The sequence below is a fragment of the Oryctolagus cuniculus genome, chromosome 15 (assembly GCF_964237555.1).
Source record: "Oryctolagus cuniculus chromosome 15, mOryCun1.1, whole genome shotgun sequence".
Classification (NCBI taxonomy): domain Eukaryota; kingdom Metazoa; phylum Chordata; class Mammalia; order Lagomorpha; family Leporidae; genus Oryctolagus; species Oryctolagus cuniculus.
In genome coordinates this window covers 87521588-87538771 of record NC_091446.1, presented here as the reverse complement: position 1 = coordinate 87538771, position 17184 = coordinate 87521588, and positions in this window count along the sequence as shown.

Below are 17184 nucleotides of genomic sequence, written 5' to 3'. Positions count from 1 at the left end.
CAGGGTCTGGGCATTTTTAAATCTTAGGCAGGCTATGGGGGGGGGGGTGTTAAAAGTTGGAGATGAATTCCTTTATACAGGATCTTCAAGTTTGCTTGTACCAAACCAGTGGTTGAATGCAGGGATTTGGGTGGAGAATAATAGGGTGTGAGACTGAACTGGGGTTCAGTGACAAGGGATGGCTTCTTGACTCAATATTGGTAGATTGTGTCCAGGAATCTATCCATTTCTTCTGCATTTCCCAATTATTGACATACAGAACTTTGTAACAGTTTCTGGTGATTCTCTTTATTTCTCTGGTATCTGTTGGTAGATCTTGTTTTTGTCTCTGATTTTACTTATTTAGGCCTTCTCCTGTTTTTTGTTGATCAGTTGTGCCAATAATGAATCAATTTTGTTTGTTCAAAAAACCAGCTCTTCATTTTACTGATCTTTTGTAAGTAATTTGCAGTTTGGGCTGTTGTTTTCCTTGGTCCTTGAGATTCATTGATAGCTCATTTGTTTAACACATTTGCAATTTCTTCAGTAGGCACCAGTTGCTCTAAACTTCCCTCTTAACACTGCTTTTGTATTATCCCATAAGTTTTGATGTGATTTATTATCATCTTCATTCATTTCAAGAAATGTTTTTATTTCTTCTATGACCTACTGTTCATTGAGGAGCATGTTGTTCAGTCTCCCTGTGGTTGTATATGATCTAGAGATTCTTGAGTTGTTGATTTCTAGCTTCATTCCATTTTTGTCAGAGAAGATGCACGATTTGATTTTCACTTTTTTTTTAAATTTGCTGAGACTTGCTTTATGGATGACCATATAGTCTATTAAGAAAGTTCCGTGCACTGCTGAAAAGAATGCGTATTCTGCAATGATGGGTTGAAAAGTTCTGTAGATAGCAGTTAGGTGCAATTGGTCCATAGTTTGAATTAGTTTTGTTCTTGTTAATTATTTGTCTTGTGGATCTGTTCATTAATGATTTGGGTTGTTGAAGTCCCCCATTACTATTTTATTGGAGTCTATGTTTCTCTTTGTATCTTTAACATTTCTTTTAACATCAACATTTCTTTTAAATAGCCAGGACCCTAAGCATTCTGTGCATATACATTTATTTATACTCACATCTTCCTATTGAATTGATCCCTTAATCATTATATAGTGCCATTCTTTGTCTCTTAATAGTTTTTGTTGAAAGTCTCTTGTCTTTGCTATTAGCATTTCTGCATCTACCCTTTCCTGTGTTCCATTAGCATAGAGAATCTTTTCTTATCCTTTCACTTTCAGTTTGCATGCATCTTTGTTCCTGAGATGCGTTTCTTGCAGGCAGCAAGCAGATGAATTTTGTTTTTAATCCATTCAGCCAGTCTGTACCTTTTAACTGGAGAGTTGAAGCCATTTACATTCAAAGTGACTTTGCCCTGTCATTGTTTCATAAATTTTCCTGTTGTGTTTTTGGATAACTTTTGTTCTTTTGTTGAAGTATTTTTTGCTTTCACTTTTTTTTTTTTTTTTTTTTTTTTTTTTTTTTTTTTTTTTTTTTTACAGGCAGAGTGGACAGTGAGAGAGACAGAGAGAAATGTCTTCCTTTGCCGTTGGGTCACCCTCCAATGGCCGCCATGGCCGGCACGCTGCGGCCGGCACACCATGCTGATCCAAAGGCAGGAGCCAGGTGCTTATCTTGGTCTCCCATGGGGTGCAGGGCCCAAGCACTCCCAGGCCACAGCAGAGAGCTGGCCTGGAAGAGGGGCAACCGGGACAGAATTCGGCACCCTGACTGGGACTAGAACCCAGTGTGCCACTACCGCTAGGCAGAGGATTAGCCTATTGAGCCACGGCGCTGCCATAAAGCTTTCACATTTTTTAAATATTTATTTATTTGAAAAGCAGAGTTATGGAGAGGTAGAGGCAGAGGCCTGGGGGGGGGGTCTTCAATCCACTGGTATACTCCTCACATGGCTACAATGGTTGTAGCTGGACCAATTTGAAACCAGGAGTCTGGAGCTTATTTTAGGTCTCTCATATGTGTGCAGGGGCCCAAGGACTTAGGCCATCTTCAGCTGCTTTTCTAGGCATATTCGCAGGGAGCTGGTTCAGAATTGCAGCAGTCAGGACTTGAGCCAGTGTCCATATGGGATGCTGGTGCTGTAGGTAGTGGCATTATCTACAATACAGTGCTACATTATGCTACAATACTATGCCAGCCCCTCTCATTCATGATGACTTTCTGTGTTTCTTAATGTAGTAGACTGAAAATTCTTCCTAGTTCCATTATAAATGGTCTTTATTTCACTGTCATTCTTAAATAAGAGCTTTGCAGGGTGCAGCATTCTGGATTGACAGTGTTGTTCTCTTAAGACTTAGACTATAACCTGCCATTCTCTCCTTGCCTACAGGGTTTCTTATGAGAAGTCCATTGTAAGTCTAAATGGAGATCCTCTGAAAGTAATTTGATGGTTTTTGTGCACATTTTAGAATCTTTTATGTTTTACCATTGAAAGTTTGACTACAATTTTTCACTGTGAATATCTTTTTTATTGCTTATGTCCATTAGGAGTTATATGTGATTCCTGGATTTGGACAGCCCATTCTTTCTCCAAATTGGGCAATTTTTCTCTATGTATTTCAGTAAATAGATTTACTAATCTATTTTCTCTTTCCATGCCTTCAAGACCTATATGTTGGGTACACTAATAGTATCACATAAATCTCCAACATTGTTTTCAAGTTTTCTAATTTTTTTCTTCTGGGCTTTTTTTTTCAACTGAAAGTATCCAAAGGTCTGTCCTGTAGTTCAGATAATCTTTATTCTGCCTCATCACGTCTGTTATCAAGGCTTCCCCCTGCATTTTTATTTGATCTATTTTTCATTTCTAATATTTCATTTTGGTTTGCTTTTAAAATCTCAATTTCATTGGGATGATTTTCCTTCATGTCATTGATTGCTTTTTAATAATGCTGTGATTAATCTTTTGACTTTCATTTCCAGGATTTTTTAATCTCTTATCTTCACGTTCTAATGTTGAAATGTTATGTTCCTTTGGGGTACTCATAATGCATTTTTATTCTTGTTTCTTGAATTTCTGTGTTTATTTTTAGGCATTTGTAGAGTTAGTTGGTTTTTTCTTTTAATGGCTTTTATCTTTGAACTATATGCTTCTGTGGCTTTTGGAATATCTGCACTTTAAATAAATAGCAAGAGTTGAATGTTGGATGTGACCAGAGAGCTCTGCTCAGTGCTCCAGGATGCAACAAGTATTCAGGGTTATATCCAAGTTGGGCACCATAGATGACCTCCTTTTAACAGAGGGGGAAATGGTCACCTCTGTTGGTATGATCACCCCCATGCCTCCTCTCCAAGCTGAGCAATGCAGTGTTATTCCCCAGTGGGTTCAAGATTCATCAACATCACTGTATGAGCCACATGAATGACCTATGCAATCCTCACTAAGAGTGCAGTGCCCACTGCAATGACCAGCCCCAGGAAACCAAGGAGGTCTGAGTATGTGAATCCACACCCAGTGATTAATCCAGAGACTCAGCTACACCTTGCACTGTCTCATGTAACCACAGAGTCCACACGGTTTCAGCACACAAGTCTGCTACAGTCTCTGGGTGCAGAGTTTCTACTCTTGATCTGCCAGCTTGTCCAGTGACCAGAAAAAGGCATATTCCCTGAGACAGCTCCACTGATGCAGCTTGATCCCCAGAACCTGTTTTATACCTTACTCGGGTTGCCTCAGAGTTCTTCATGGTTGTCTTACCACCTCTCTGACTTTGGCTGCAGCATCTGTGTGTTGTGTCCTTGTTCATGCTGCATGTCCATATCTTCTACACAGGTCTATGGCAGTCCTCTACCTTTTATAGTTTCCAATGTGATTTTCTCTCTCATCTCTACTGAGAGTGCATTACCTATACTTTTTTTTTTTTATTTATCCCTAGCCTAATGCAGTGCTTTGCTCTCTAATCAACCATCTTGGAATCTCCTAAACCTTATTTCCCACAATAAAAGATTTATATGTATGTATGCAGGTGTGTATTCATTTTGTTTTCATTAGAGCAAATGACTTGTCCATGGTATATTATAACAGTTTATCTTCTCTGCAGAAAAAGTAAAGGATTTCTCTTAACACTTCAAATCACCAAACAAGATAGTTCCATTTGCTTTTGGTTCTCAGTGGTGTATTTACATCTTCCTGGTTTATACCATCATGACAGTTTTGCATTTTAAGAAAAATATATTTTTCAAAAGCCTGTATTTTTATCATCTTTTTAGTTTTCCTTTGGATTGTTATGTTTAAAAGTCTTCTAAAGCAAAACTTTGCTCAAGCAGTCAAATGTGCACACTGATATGTGGCTAATTTCACAAATTTCTCATTTAACTGGGCTGATCTTTGCCAAACAATGTTTAATGGCTATCATGGAACAATCATTTCATTTTAAATTCTCTAGAAACCAAAATGACTTTTCAACATAGAAACATTCACTTCCTCATGTGTCAGTGAAATAAAACTATGGATAGTAAGTATATAATATATCTCACCCAGATAGATTTTACTTCTTAATATTTAGAAATCTATCTGAGAGGTAGAGAAATTTAATTCTCCAAATGTCTGAAATGCTTCTGGGCCAGGAGGCCCTGAAGCCAGAGGCTAGGAATTTAATCCTGGCTTCCCACATTGGTGGCAGGAATTTGATTACTTAGCCAACCCTACAGACCCCAAGAGCTGTGTTATCAAGACCATGGAGTCAGGAGCTAGAATTCGGAGAAAAACCAAATACTCAGAAGAGGGATGGGTGTCTTTACCTACATCATCATAACCAGGTCTAATGTCCAGCCCAGATGCATTTCAAATGAACCTATTAGGGTTGTTAATTTTTATCAACATTGAAGATTTTAGTATTCCTCTCTTCTTCCTTAAAAGTTTACTTAATTATTTGAAAAGCAAGGTTGGAGAGGGAAAGAGGGGGAGAGAAAGAGACAAAGAGAGAGAAACCATCCCTCAACTGGTTCACTCCCTAAATGGCCATAATGGCTGGGACTCGTCTAGATGGAAGCCAGGATTTTCTTCCAGGTAGCCCTTGTGGGTGACAGGGGCCCAAGCACTTGAGACATCCTCTACAACTTTCTGAGGCCATTAGCAGGGACTTCGATCAGAAGCAGAGATACTGGGATCTGAACCTGCACCCATATTACATGCTGGAGTAGCAGGCTGTGGCTTTGCCTGCTTCAACACAATGTCATCCCAAAATATTTTCTTGATTTATTGCTTGAAAACCAAAGTTACAGAGACAGAAGGAGAGACAGGTCCTCCATTCACTAGTTCCTTCCCTGAATGGTCACAATTTCCAGCACTGGCCAGGCTGTAGCTAGGAGCCAAGAGTCCTATCCAGGTCTCCCATGTAAATGCAGAAGCCCAAGCATTTGGTTCATCTTCTGATGAGGCACTGTAGCAGGGAGCTGCATTGGAAGTGGAACAAATGGGCTGTGAACCAGCACCTATGTGGGATGCTGCCATGCAGGTTGCATCTTAACCTACTACAACACAGCACTGGCCCTTCTCTGAGTTAATCATCATCAGTATTTATAAGATAGAATAAAAGGTGATGACTCTGTAAATCTAAGCTGAACACATTGTAGAATAACTTGAATTATAATATTTCTTCCAAAATGAAAAGGTATTACTGAGTAAAATCAAAGTCATTAAGTGTCATTTAGGTTTTGTGCTATTCCTTTTTTGTATGAAATTTAGAGATAAATGAATTTTTCATGTGCTGACAACATTACAGAGATTTCAATCATTTTTTTTTCAGTTGTCAATTTATTAAGAGCCCCACTAGAGTTAGAGAATAGAATATCCACTAACATAGAATTTTATGCTTCATATTTTCAGTGTACTTTAATCAACTTGGTCTCATCAAACTCTGGTCTAGGGGGTAATAGAATATTTGGCTTGGAGCAATGCTCATCTGCAGCAATTGCACAGGTTTTATCAGAAATTATAGTTTGATGTTAGGATCCTTTTAAAGGATATAGGAACTATACAGAACATTGAATTTGGAAAATAAACAGGTTTCATTCAGTTCATGCCTAGTCCAGGACTTCACCACTTTATGATTTAGTGTCCTTGGGAAACCAGTTACTTAGTTTCTTTAGGCTTCAGTTTCATTTTCTTTAAAGTTAAGATAATAGAACCATTCCCATTTTTTCCTGAAAACACAAAGTGTTGGAAATATTCTTTAGTATAGAATAACTATTAGCTGTTATTTTTATCATCTATTTTTATTTTTACTAGCTAAAAGAATCTAAGTGTCATTTTTGCATGTTATACTATACAAATTTAGGTACAATTAAAAATATTTGAACCTAAGTTGTGTACATTCAACTTTACATTTATAATTTGAAAGTATATTTCTCTACATTTAATAATAAATTCCTTTCATTTCCTCTTTAATTAGATTAATAAGCCATCTCCTACATAATTTTCTAGATACTGTAATTTATTTACTCATTTGCTATTTGTGATGGTACCTTCATAATTTGAAAAAAAGTAAATTAAATGGTGTAATTTTCTTATTTCAAAACTGACCATTGATTTTGGGGCCTGGATTGTTGCTTAGGAGGTAAATCACTGCCTGCAATGTTGGCATCCCATATGAGTGCTGGTTAGAATTCGAGCTTCTCTACTTCTGATCCAACTCCTTGCTAATGGTCTGAAAAAAGCAGCAGAAAATGGCCCAAGTGTTTGGGTCCCTGCATTCTTGTGAGCCATCTTCCTCTGTATCTAGCCAGATGAAAGGAAACAAAAGCATGGAGGTGCACACTCACCCTTAAGCCTCTAGTCTGCAAGTGACACACTTCACTTCCACTCACATTCTTTTTTTTTCCTTTTGACTGGTAGTTATAGACAGTGAGAGAGACAGAGAGGAAGCTCTTCCTTCCATTGGTTCACTCCCAAATGGCTGCTATAGCCGGCACTTCATCAATCCGAAGCCAGGAGCCAGGTGCTTCTTCCCAGTCTCCCATGTGGGTGCAGGAGCCCAAACACTTGGGCCATCCTCCACTGCCCTCCTGGGCCACAGCAGAGAGCTGGACTGGAAGAGGAGCAACCAAGACTAGAACCTGGTGCCCATATGGAATGCCAGCACTGCAGGTGGAGGATTAACAAAGTGAGCCATGGCGCCAGCCCCTCCACTCACATTCTGCATGAGGGATGTTGGCTCACTGCTTCACTACTACAGAGGAGCAGAATAGGAGCACAGCTGGGAAATGTAGTCTGGCCATTTGTCCTAGAGTCCCATAACTTTGGAAGGTAGTAGCAGATTGTGGTAGATGGCTAGCAGTCTTTCACAAATGCTTTCAGTATGTATTAATAACTGTACTTTGATGATCACACTTGTTTACAAGTCTTGGTGTACCTGGCCAAGGGGAGCTTCTCTATATACACTGCAGAGTGAAACTGCCCAGAGGGTGCATCATCAACTTTAGTAGATATGGCCAAATTGTTTTCAAAGTGACTGTTAACAATCCAAACCATACAGCAATTTACTTTGCTCCAAAACCTAGATACACCTCATACTGTCAAACTTAGTTTATGTTTATTCTAATGAATTTATTTTTTTAAACTTTTTCAAAAAGCTTAACTCAGTGTGGTTAGGATTATCCATATTGAATTCTGCTGATCTCTGGCCTCAGGAAGTAACAAATGAGTGTTAGAAAAGATCCCAGTTGAAACTAGGCAAGTTTCCTATACCAATTTATTTGATTCTCAATCTGTTCATTATAAGTAGTGGATCTCAGGAGTGAAAGAATTACTGCAATAACTGTCTTTGGAACTCAGTTGAAACTCCTGCCCATCTCTGCTCACCTTCAACCCCCATAGAGCATTGGCAAGGTGTCAAAGAACTGGAAACAGCATTCTAACCAAGAGTCCTTTATTTCTTTTGTCATTGCCAAACATTCTCCAAGTCTTACTCACCAGAAATTAACATAGCTTCTTCATATCTCCTCCCTGACAACCCTCATCTGCTGAAAGGGCTTTACCAGGTTAACTACCAATGAAAATATGCAGTGGATACACCATTCCCTTCACTTGTTTCCAAGTTCCCTATGCTGGTAGTATCAAATGCAGGATTGGATGTTCCCTTGTTTGAAAATGGTCTTCACAGAAGCCCACATTTTAAAGATATTTGGAGGAGCAAAGAGAACAAAAAAGTGGAACTAGCCTTTCAGAATTTGGTTGTACTCATCCGTATCAGGGTTAATTTTTTATATGGCATATGTCACAAACAGGCAAGAATATTTACATAAAAGGAGAAAAGAATCCAGAAACAACAAAGCTGTTCTAACCAATGCTCCAGAGAAAGCAATTCAATTTTGTTGATTTCTTTAATTTTAATTATTTTCTCCTATTAGTTTTAGGTTTGTTTTGCTGTTGTTTTTCTAGATCCTTGAGATGCATCGATAGTTCATTTATTTGGTGCCTTTCCACTTTCTTGCTGTAGGCATCTATTGCTATAAACTTTCTTCTTAACATGGCTTTTACTGTATTCTGTAAGTTCCCCCCCCCCCCATGGAAAAAACCCTCTTCTTTATTTGATTCAACAAAAATAAAATAAGCTGCATAGGAACAATTTTAAAGTCCAGAGAGACAGCAACTTTGTTTTATGGCTGCAGTAGCTGATACAGCATCTCCTTGCTACCCTGCACAGCCTTCTCTGTGGACCACAGTGATATTCTGTAAGTTTTGAAAAGTTGTTTTGTCATTTACTTCTAGAAAGTTTGATTTCTTCTATGACCCACTGTTCATTCAAGAGCATGTTCAATCTCCATGTGTTTGCATATGCTCTAGGGACTCCTGAATTCTGATTCCCAGCTTCATTTCATTGTGCTCCAAGAAGATGGATGGTATGATTTTGATTTTTTTGAACTTTCTGAGACTTGCTTTATGGCCTAGTATGTGATCAGTCCTAGAGAAAGCCATGTGCTGTTGAGAAGAATGTGTATTCTTCAACTGTAGAATGAAAAGTTCCATAAATATCTGTTAGGCCCATTTTGTCTACAGTGTCAATTAAATCTTCAGTTTTCTTGTTGATTTTTGTCTGGTTGATCTGTCCATTGCTGAAAGTAGAATATTGAAGCCCCCCAAAACTATTGTATTGGAGTCAAAGTCTCCCTTTATTCCCTTAATATTTCTTTTAAATAGCCAGGTGCCTTGTAATTAGATGTATATATGTTTATAATAGTTACATCTTCCTGTTGCATTGATTCATTAATCATTTTATAGTGCCCTTCTTTGTCTCTTTAAACAGTTTTTGTGTTGAAGTTTATTTTGCCTGATATTAAGATGTCTACACCAGCTTTTTTTGGTTTCTGTTGGCATGGGATATCTTTTTTCATCCTTTTACTTTCCGTCTGTGTGCTTCTTTGTTGGTAAGATGTGTTTCTTCTAAGCAGCAAATAGATGGGTTTTATTTTTTAATCAATTCTGCCAGTCTGTGTCTTTTAACTGGGGAGTTGAGGCTATTTACATTCACAGTGAATACTGATATGTTATCCTCCTTATTCTTGTTTCTTGGATTGGTGCATTTATTAAGCATTTGTGGGATACCCATTATCTCATCTCTTCTCTTCTCTTCTCTTCTCTTCTCTTCTCTTCTCTTCTCTTCTCTTTTCTTTCTCCCTTTTCTCTTCTCTTCTCTTCTCTTCTCTTCTCTTCTCTTCTCTTCTCTTCTCTTCTCTTCTTTTCTCCCTTCCCTTCCCTTCCCTTCCCTTCCCTTCCCTTCCCTTCCCTTCCCTTCCCTTCCCTTCCCTTCCCTTCCCTTCCCTTCCCTTCTTTTGCTGTGGCAGCTTTTATTGTTGTACTATGACTCTATAAACAAGTGGAGTGTCTGCTTTCATTGAATCACTAGAGGCTTGTAGTGGTTGTGTCCAGAGAGCTCTGTTCAGGTCTCCAGTGTTAAGTGCATGCTTAAGGTGACACACCCAGGTTTGGTGTGGTAAATCTTCTATCTCTCTATTTTTAATCAGAAGGGAGGTACATTCTTCTCAGCTGATGTCCTCTCCTCAATGGAGACCAGTGCCTGAGTGCTAGCCCCAGTTGGTATAATATTCATCTACTCTGTCCCAAGGACCACACAAAAGATCTATGTAGTCCTCAATGTAAGTTCAGAATCCCCAGCAATGTCTCTCACCAGGTAACCAGGAACCCCCAAGCTTGTGGAGTCTACCACTGAGACTGCTCAAAGTCCCATCCACACTGTGAGTCCTCCCACACATGCTCGGTCTTTTTTTTAAAGTCCTCATTCAGAAGTTTCACACAGTTGCAAGCTCATAGTCCCCTGGTAATTCCCCCCACCAGAGTCAGGAGTCTCCACTTGGCTGGTTGCTGGGCACAGGCATGAGCTGGCACAGCTGTTACCTATGTCCAAAATGGTACCCACTCTATCAGCTTGTTACAGTACTTGTAACAGGCTTGTAAAGTGATCAAGGAGAGAGAAAGATGTTTTTCCTGTCTTTTTTTGCTTCTGTAGTTTGGCTGGTACACTTTCACCCATGGGGTTCCAAGCCTTGTTTCCTCTAGGCTCTACCTGCTTAGTAGCTTGGGCTGCTGCAGTCTGGCCTCACCTCACTTTCCAGCACTGCTGTGTAGGTTCTTGGCTATTGAAGTCCTGAGCTGTGGGTGCCCCTCCCCATTCCATCTTGGAACCTCCAATGTCAATTTCAAACAAAGAATGTAACTCCCATTAAATGAGTTTTTCAGTTATAATGGGGAGAATCAAGCAGGAGTTCATTGTATTCTTTTAAAAAAGATTTTTATTTTATTTGATAGGCCATGTGACTGGTGGGAAAGTCAAAGAGAAATGAATTTTCTATTCACTGGTTCACACCTTAAATGGCCTTGATGGGCCAGGCTGGGCTAGACTGAAGCCCAGAATTCCATTTTGGTGTCCTCCAGGGGTGGCAGGTCCCAAGTACTTGGACCATCATTGACTTCCTTCCCATGGCTTTAGCAAGGAGTTGGATTAGAGAGAGTACCTGATACTAGAACTAGTGCTTGAATATGGGAGGTTGATTCTTTAGGTGGTGCCATAACCCACGGTGCCCCAACACTGGCCCAATGTCAAAGCTCCTAAGAGCAAAACTTCAAAATATATGAATATTGATAGAACTGCCAGAAAATAGCCATTGAACAAAATTGATATTTAACAGAGATTCCAATGCCATCTTGAAAGCATATGATATTTATCAAATTGTTATATCCTAGAGTACAAAACTCTCTTAATATATTTGTAAGAATATAATTTATTATATAAAGGTAAGGATATCCACTACAAATAGGACATTAGAAAGCACCTATCCAGACATTTTGAAAAGAAAGATGATATTTTCTTCCTTTTGGGTACTCACAGTAGCAAACCTCTTGTTCTTATTTTAATTGGAATGTCTGACAAAAATAGCTATCCTTTCTCAGCTTTAGAACAGAGCTATAACTGACACGTACAGAGGTTGAAGAGAATTATGTCTCAATTTTGAGTTGGTAAGTTAACTAAATTCTAGGTCATAAGACACAATCAGTTGTGTTCTGTGATATTTTTATAAAATCAGTATTCTTCAATAAGTGATAATAGAATTATAGTTTGTAATTTTTTCTCTTTAAAGATTATGATGTAATTATTAAATATATCTACAACTACTATTTTTTATATTACTGATATTTGGAATTGAATGGCTTTATATAGCTAAAGAGGGCCCTAAGAATGGAATTCTCACTAATTTAATTACTTGTGTGGCTACCATTTTTTTGCACTTTTGTTCTGAAAGTTTTACAAATCATTATGTTCAGGCATTTTATCATCCTTTTAACTTTTGTTTGCATGTATTTTCTTGTGTAGATTTGAAAATTGTATGCCAATTTTTCTGAATATTATAGGATAAACTTCACTTTTTAAGAACAAAATTAAAGATGATAAATTATATATTGTAAGGAAGGGATGCCAAGAAATTTAGATAACACCTTCAATAAGATGGCTTATGTTTTCAGCAAAATGTCCTTATGTTATGAGGCTGTAATGTGTGCTTTAGCGAATTAGAACATAATGAACTTAGTGAAAGTTTTCACAGATGTTCAGATGATGTCATATTTATTTATAGATAATTTGGGGAAATGGAGAAGTAGATACATGAAATATTTTTATTAGCATACTCATTTATGCTAATAGTACTTCTTTTCTGTTATATAGTGGCTTACATATACTGTGGCAAAACAAATATAAATTGCTTAAACTTTGCAGTGAAAAAGTTCCTACATCTTCCCATTAAACAGTTTTCTGTATATCAGGTATGGACATCTAGATCAAATCTTGGAATTTTGAAAAACAAAGAATATGTCTTAATAAATTCTTGCAAGTTAAAAATACACAAACTAAACTTATTGCCATTTTAGTTTGGAATGCATTTAAGGACAGTTGATATTTAAGATTCATATGGTAAGTATATTGTACATTAGAAAGCACACCATCAAGACGAATGGAGCATCAGTTATGTTGTTTGGAAGGCCTACATCTTGGGTTCAATACCTATTTCCTCTTTTTATTCCAGCCTCTAACTAATGAATACTTTGATGGTAGCAGTTATGGTTCAAGTAGATGGTTTCTGTTACCCTTGTGGGAGATTCAGATTCAGTTCTGCATCTGGTTTCAGCATAGTCTAGTCTCAATTTTTGTGGCATTTAGAGCATGAAAAAGGGACTGGAAGCTCTCCTCTGTGTTGTCCCTGCCTGCATCTTTCTCTTTCACTTGTCTTTCTTTCTTTCTTTCTTTCTTTCTTTCTTTCTTTCTTTCTTTCTTTCTTTCTTTCTTTCTTTCTTTCTTTCACAGGCAGAGTTAGACAGAGAGAAAGAGACAGAGAGAAAGGTCTTCCTTTTGCCAATGGTTCACCCCCCAAGTGGCCGCTATGGCTGTTGTGTTGTGGCGGGAGCACTGCACCAACCCAAAGCCAGGAGCCAGGTGCTTCCTCCTGGTCTTTCATGAGGGTGCAGGGCCCAAGCACTTGGGCCATCCTCCACTGCACTCCTGGGCCACAGCAGAGAGCTGGACTGGAAGAGGAGCAACCGGGACAGAATCTGGTGCCCCAACTGGGACTAGAACCCGGGGTGCTGGTGCCACAGGCAGAGGATTATCCTAGTGAGCCACAGCACTGACCTTTCTCTTTCTTTTAAAAAATAATAACAACAGTAAAATATTTTTTGGGTGGCCAGTGGGTGAAAGCCTGGCCTGCAGTGTTGGCATCCATACGGGTGCTGCTTTGTGTGCCCACTTTTGATCCAGCTGCCTGCTAATGCACCTGGTAAATCAGCAAAGGATGGCTCAAGTGCTTGGGCCCCTGCACCCATGTTGGAGACCCAGAAGAAGCTCCTGGCTTCAGTTCAGCCCACCTCAGGCTATTGAGGCCAACTGAGGAATGAACCAGGGGATGAAAGGCCTCTCTTTCTCTTTCTACCATGATCTCTTTCTGTGAGTCTGTCTTTCAAAGAAATAAAGTAAATCTTTAAAAAAGGTGTTTTTTCTATTTTGATAACCCTAATATTTAAATTTTCATTTTAAATAAGAACTGCTGCATAAACTTATGAGATATTAACCATTGTGTTGGGCCACATATTTATTATCATTGTGACACATATATTACAAAAGTCAACTGTAGCTGCTTTTTTATATATTATGAGTTACAGTGAATGTTTTTGTGAGATAAGCATAGAAAAATAATTCTGTTGCTTTTTTTTTACTTATACCATGGTTTACACTAACTACTGTGAATGAATTGAGAAGCTTAACTCTCAGTGTTCAGAATAATTCTGTATAATAACAACTATTTTTTTTTTTGACAGGCAGAGTGGACAGTGAGAGAGAGAGAGACAGAGAGAGAAAGGTCTTCCTTTTGCCGTTGGTTCACCCTCCAATGGCCACCAAGGCCGGCGCGCTGCGGCCGGCGCACCGCGCTGATCCGATGGCAGGAGCCAGGAGCCAGGTGCTTTTTCCTGGTCTCCCATGGGGTGCAGGGCCCAAGCACTTGGGCCATCCTCCGCTGCACTCCCGGGCCACAGCAGAGAGCTGGCCTGGAAGAGGGGCAACCGGGACGGAATCCGGCGCCCCGACCGGGACTAGAACCCGGTGTGCCAGCGCCGCTAGGCAGAGGATTAGCCTAGTGAGCCGTGGCACCGGCCAAACAACTATTTTTTTCAACAATTATAATTAATTTTGTCACTTATAGGCAGAAAGATACCTAGCTTTGTTTCTTTTAAAACCACTTGTCAACCCAAAAATAAGAATCCCCAAGAGAAAAATGGGCTTTCAGTGTTTCTCTTTAAGAAAAACTAGTTCACATATGTCATTTTATTAAAATGAGAGAAAAAGTATCCGCCTTTCAATGCTACTGTTAGTATTAAAGAAATGACCGTAAAGTTTTTGGTATTCAAAAAGTGGTTGGAAAATAATGTTAACCATCCATTCTTTCATCAAACAAATGTTAACTGAGTTATTGCTATGGGCTTTTCACTATTATGGTCTCAATGTTTAATATTATTAATACACAATCACACCCACTTCTTAGCCATTCTTGATATTATCAAGTAGTAGGCTAAACAAAATTCTATAATTTACAATAATCAGAACAAAATACAGGCATGGACGCATGAATAAATTTTAGTCATTCTGTTGGAATGTAGGCAGTAAAAATCGTTTTGAGCCCTAGGTGTTTTTACAGGCACTGTGTTCAGAAACATGCTTACATAGCTTCATTTCAAACCAGCAATAACTGCAAGCTAGGTACCCTTATCTGTGGTTGGTAGAGGGAGTTATTTAAAGGCAAAAAGTAAGTATATGGCCACAGTCATGCACAGAACCACATAGTCAAGGCTCTTTGGTGCCTGCATAATCCACACACTATTATCAACTGGCTCAAGTCATATGATCAAATGTCAAACAGTATGAAGCACAGTATAATTTTTGCTGTAATTTCTCTAAGTCTATATACTTGAGTTAATTGGTAATAGTTATGAGGAGGCAGGGAGAGAAGAGACACAGAGGCTAAATTTGTATTGTGAAGGGTAATCAGCGCAAGAGAATGTGGCAGAATTTCAAATAACCTGCTTGGGTAAACCAAAGATGATGCTACTGGAGGTCAGAATGCCTCCTGGGGAGGCCAGTGATATCTCCAATAATCAAGGGGGAGGTTGTGTACCTCTGGTTGATGAAGAATAGTAAAGGAGTGCACAGACAGGGGTTACCTAATCATGTCTGTGGTTCTGAGAATGATGTCCATGTCTGTGGAATGAGAATGATCCTAGACAGAATATGGAAATTATTCTACTTAAAATTGGGAAATAAGATGAATGACTAGGAGGAGTGATAGGCAGATATGAATGAAAGATTCACACAATTCCATTAATATGTGGAGATACAGATGAGAATTCAGGTTTATGGGTGAGTAAAGTAACATTTGTAATCAAATGCAAAATTTGTATTTTTGCCCTGTGTCTCATCTCATGAAGAAGTTTGTCAGAGGCACCAGAAAACCTTTAAAGATCATTGCAACTGTTCTCCATTGCTGCCAAAAATCTCTGATTAAGAAGTGATTGACTAAATCTTGCTTCCTTGTCCTCTGAATATGTTCCTTTGTTACTCCATTATACTACTTTCTGAACGAAACTAACCAGAAGCAAACAGCAAATATAACTGTTCTGGTGATTCTCCTGGCATACAGTGAACATTAGACAGCCAGTTCAGGTTCTGTGGAGGGTGAATATATGAACAGCAAACCACAAGTACTACACAATAACAAGGTGGCTGCTCACCATATATTGGTGATGAGATTTGAAATTTAAAGTGCAGCATAGAATGCTTATGTAGAATTTTAAAATGTTTGTGTGAGAGAGAATAATGTCAGCTAAATCAAGCTCTCAGTAGATGGTAAAAAATACAATCCCTTTTCTGTTTCTCTGGCCCTCAACCCCTTTCAGGATCAACTTGTTGCTCCAAGCATGCAGACATTCACTGTATCCTGGGACCCTCAAAGATGGGCAGCCTGGCTCACCGGACACCCAGGGTCCTTTACAGTCGCATATAGAGTTTCCATTTGGGATCAACATCAGCAAGTATACTCACAGTAAAAATTCAGATGATGTTAGAGACTTGACTTTAGAGTGGGGCCAAAAGATGCAGAGGTGGGAATTTCTCCAGTATTTACTGTCATGTTGGTATAGACATGGGAATCCAGAGAGTAGTTCAGACGAAGTACCGACATTAAGATGGATCATCAGGAAGCTGGAGCTGTAGTGTATCCAGTAAAGCTGCTGCCTGCAGTGCCAACATCCCCTATGGGTCCTGGTTTGAGTCCTAGCTGTTCCACTTCCAATCCAGCTCCTTGCTAATGCACCTGGGAAACCAGCAGGGGATGTCCTGAGTGCTTGGCCCTTCACCCACATGGGAGCGTCAAAACAAGTTCCTGGTTCCTGGCTTCAGATTGGCCCACCTCTGGCCATTGTGGCCATTTGGGAAATGAACCAGGGGTGGGAAATCTCTGTCTCTTCCTCTCTGTCTGTAACTCTGTCTCTCAAACAGAAAAAGACTGATGATCACGAGTATGGAATGTGATGACTTTGGAGATGTTACCAAATGGTCCAAATGATATTTTCTTCTGTCTTACAGGTACCAGGATCTAAGGAATAACATGTAGAACTTTGTATATAAAAATAACAGGGAAATATGATCCTTTTCTGTAGGAACTTGACATTCTGCAATTCAGATTTCATTTAGGAATTTTGTATCTCTCCTCATTGGTTTTAGTTATAAGGAGAAATGTACATTCCATGTACATTCATATAAAAAAATCTGTAGCTTAGAGAATAACTGGCACAGAGAGAAAGAGGCAACATGGGGACTCTAGGACAACATGAAATAACTAGAGGCTTTGTGGACAAGAAATTCAATTACATGCAAGAAGAAATGTGTGGACTAGCCCTACAGATTAGAATGCCACAGAATCCAATGCTGAAGCCCTAGGCTATTTGACACACAGGATGAGAAGCTTGAGTACATTGTGATTCATGTACCTGGCAAAGACTCAGCAAGTATATTGATTTTGTTGCTGCTTAGCTCTCCTTTATATTCTTCCTGCCATGATATGAGTTGTGGATC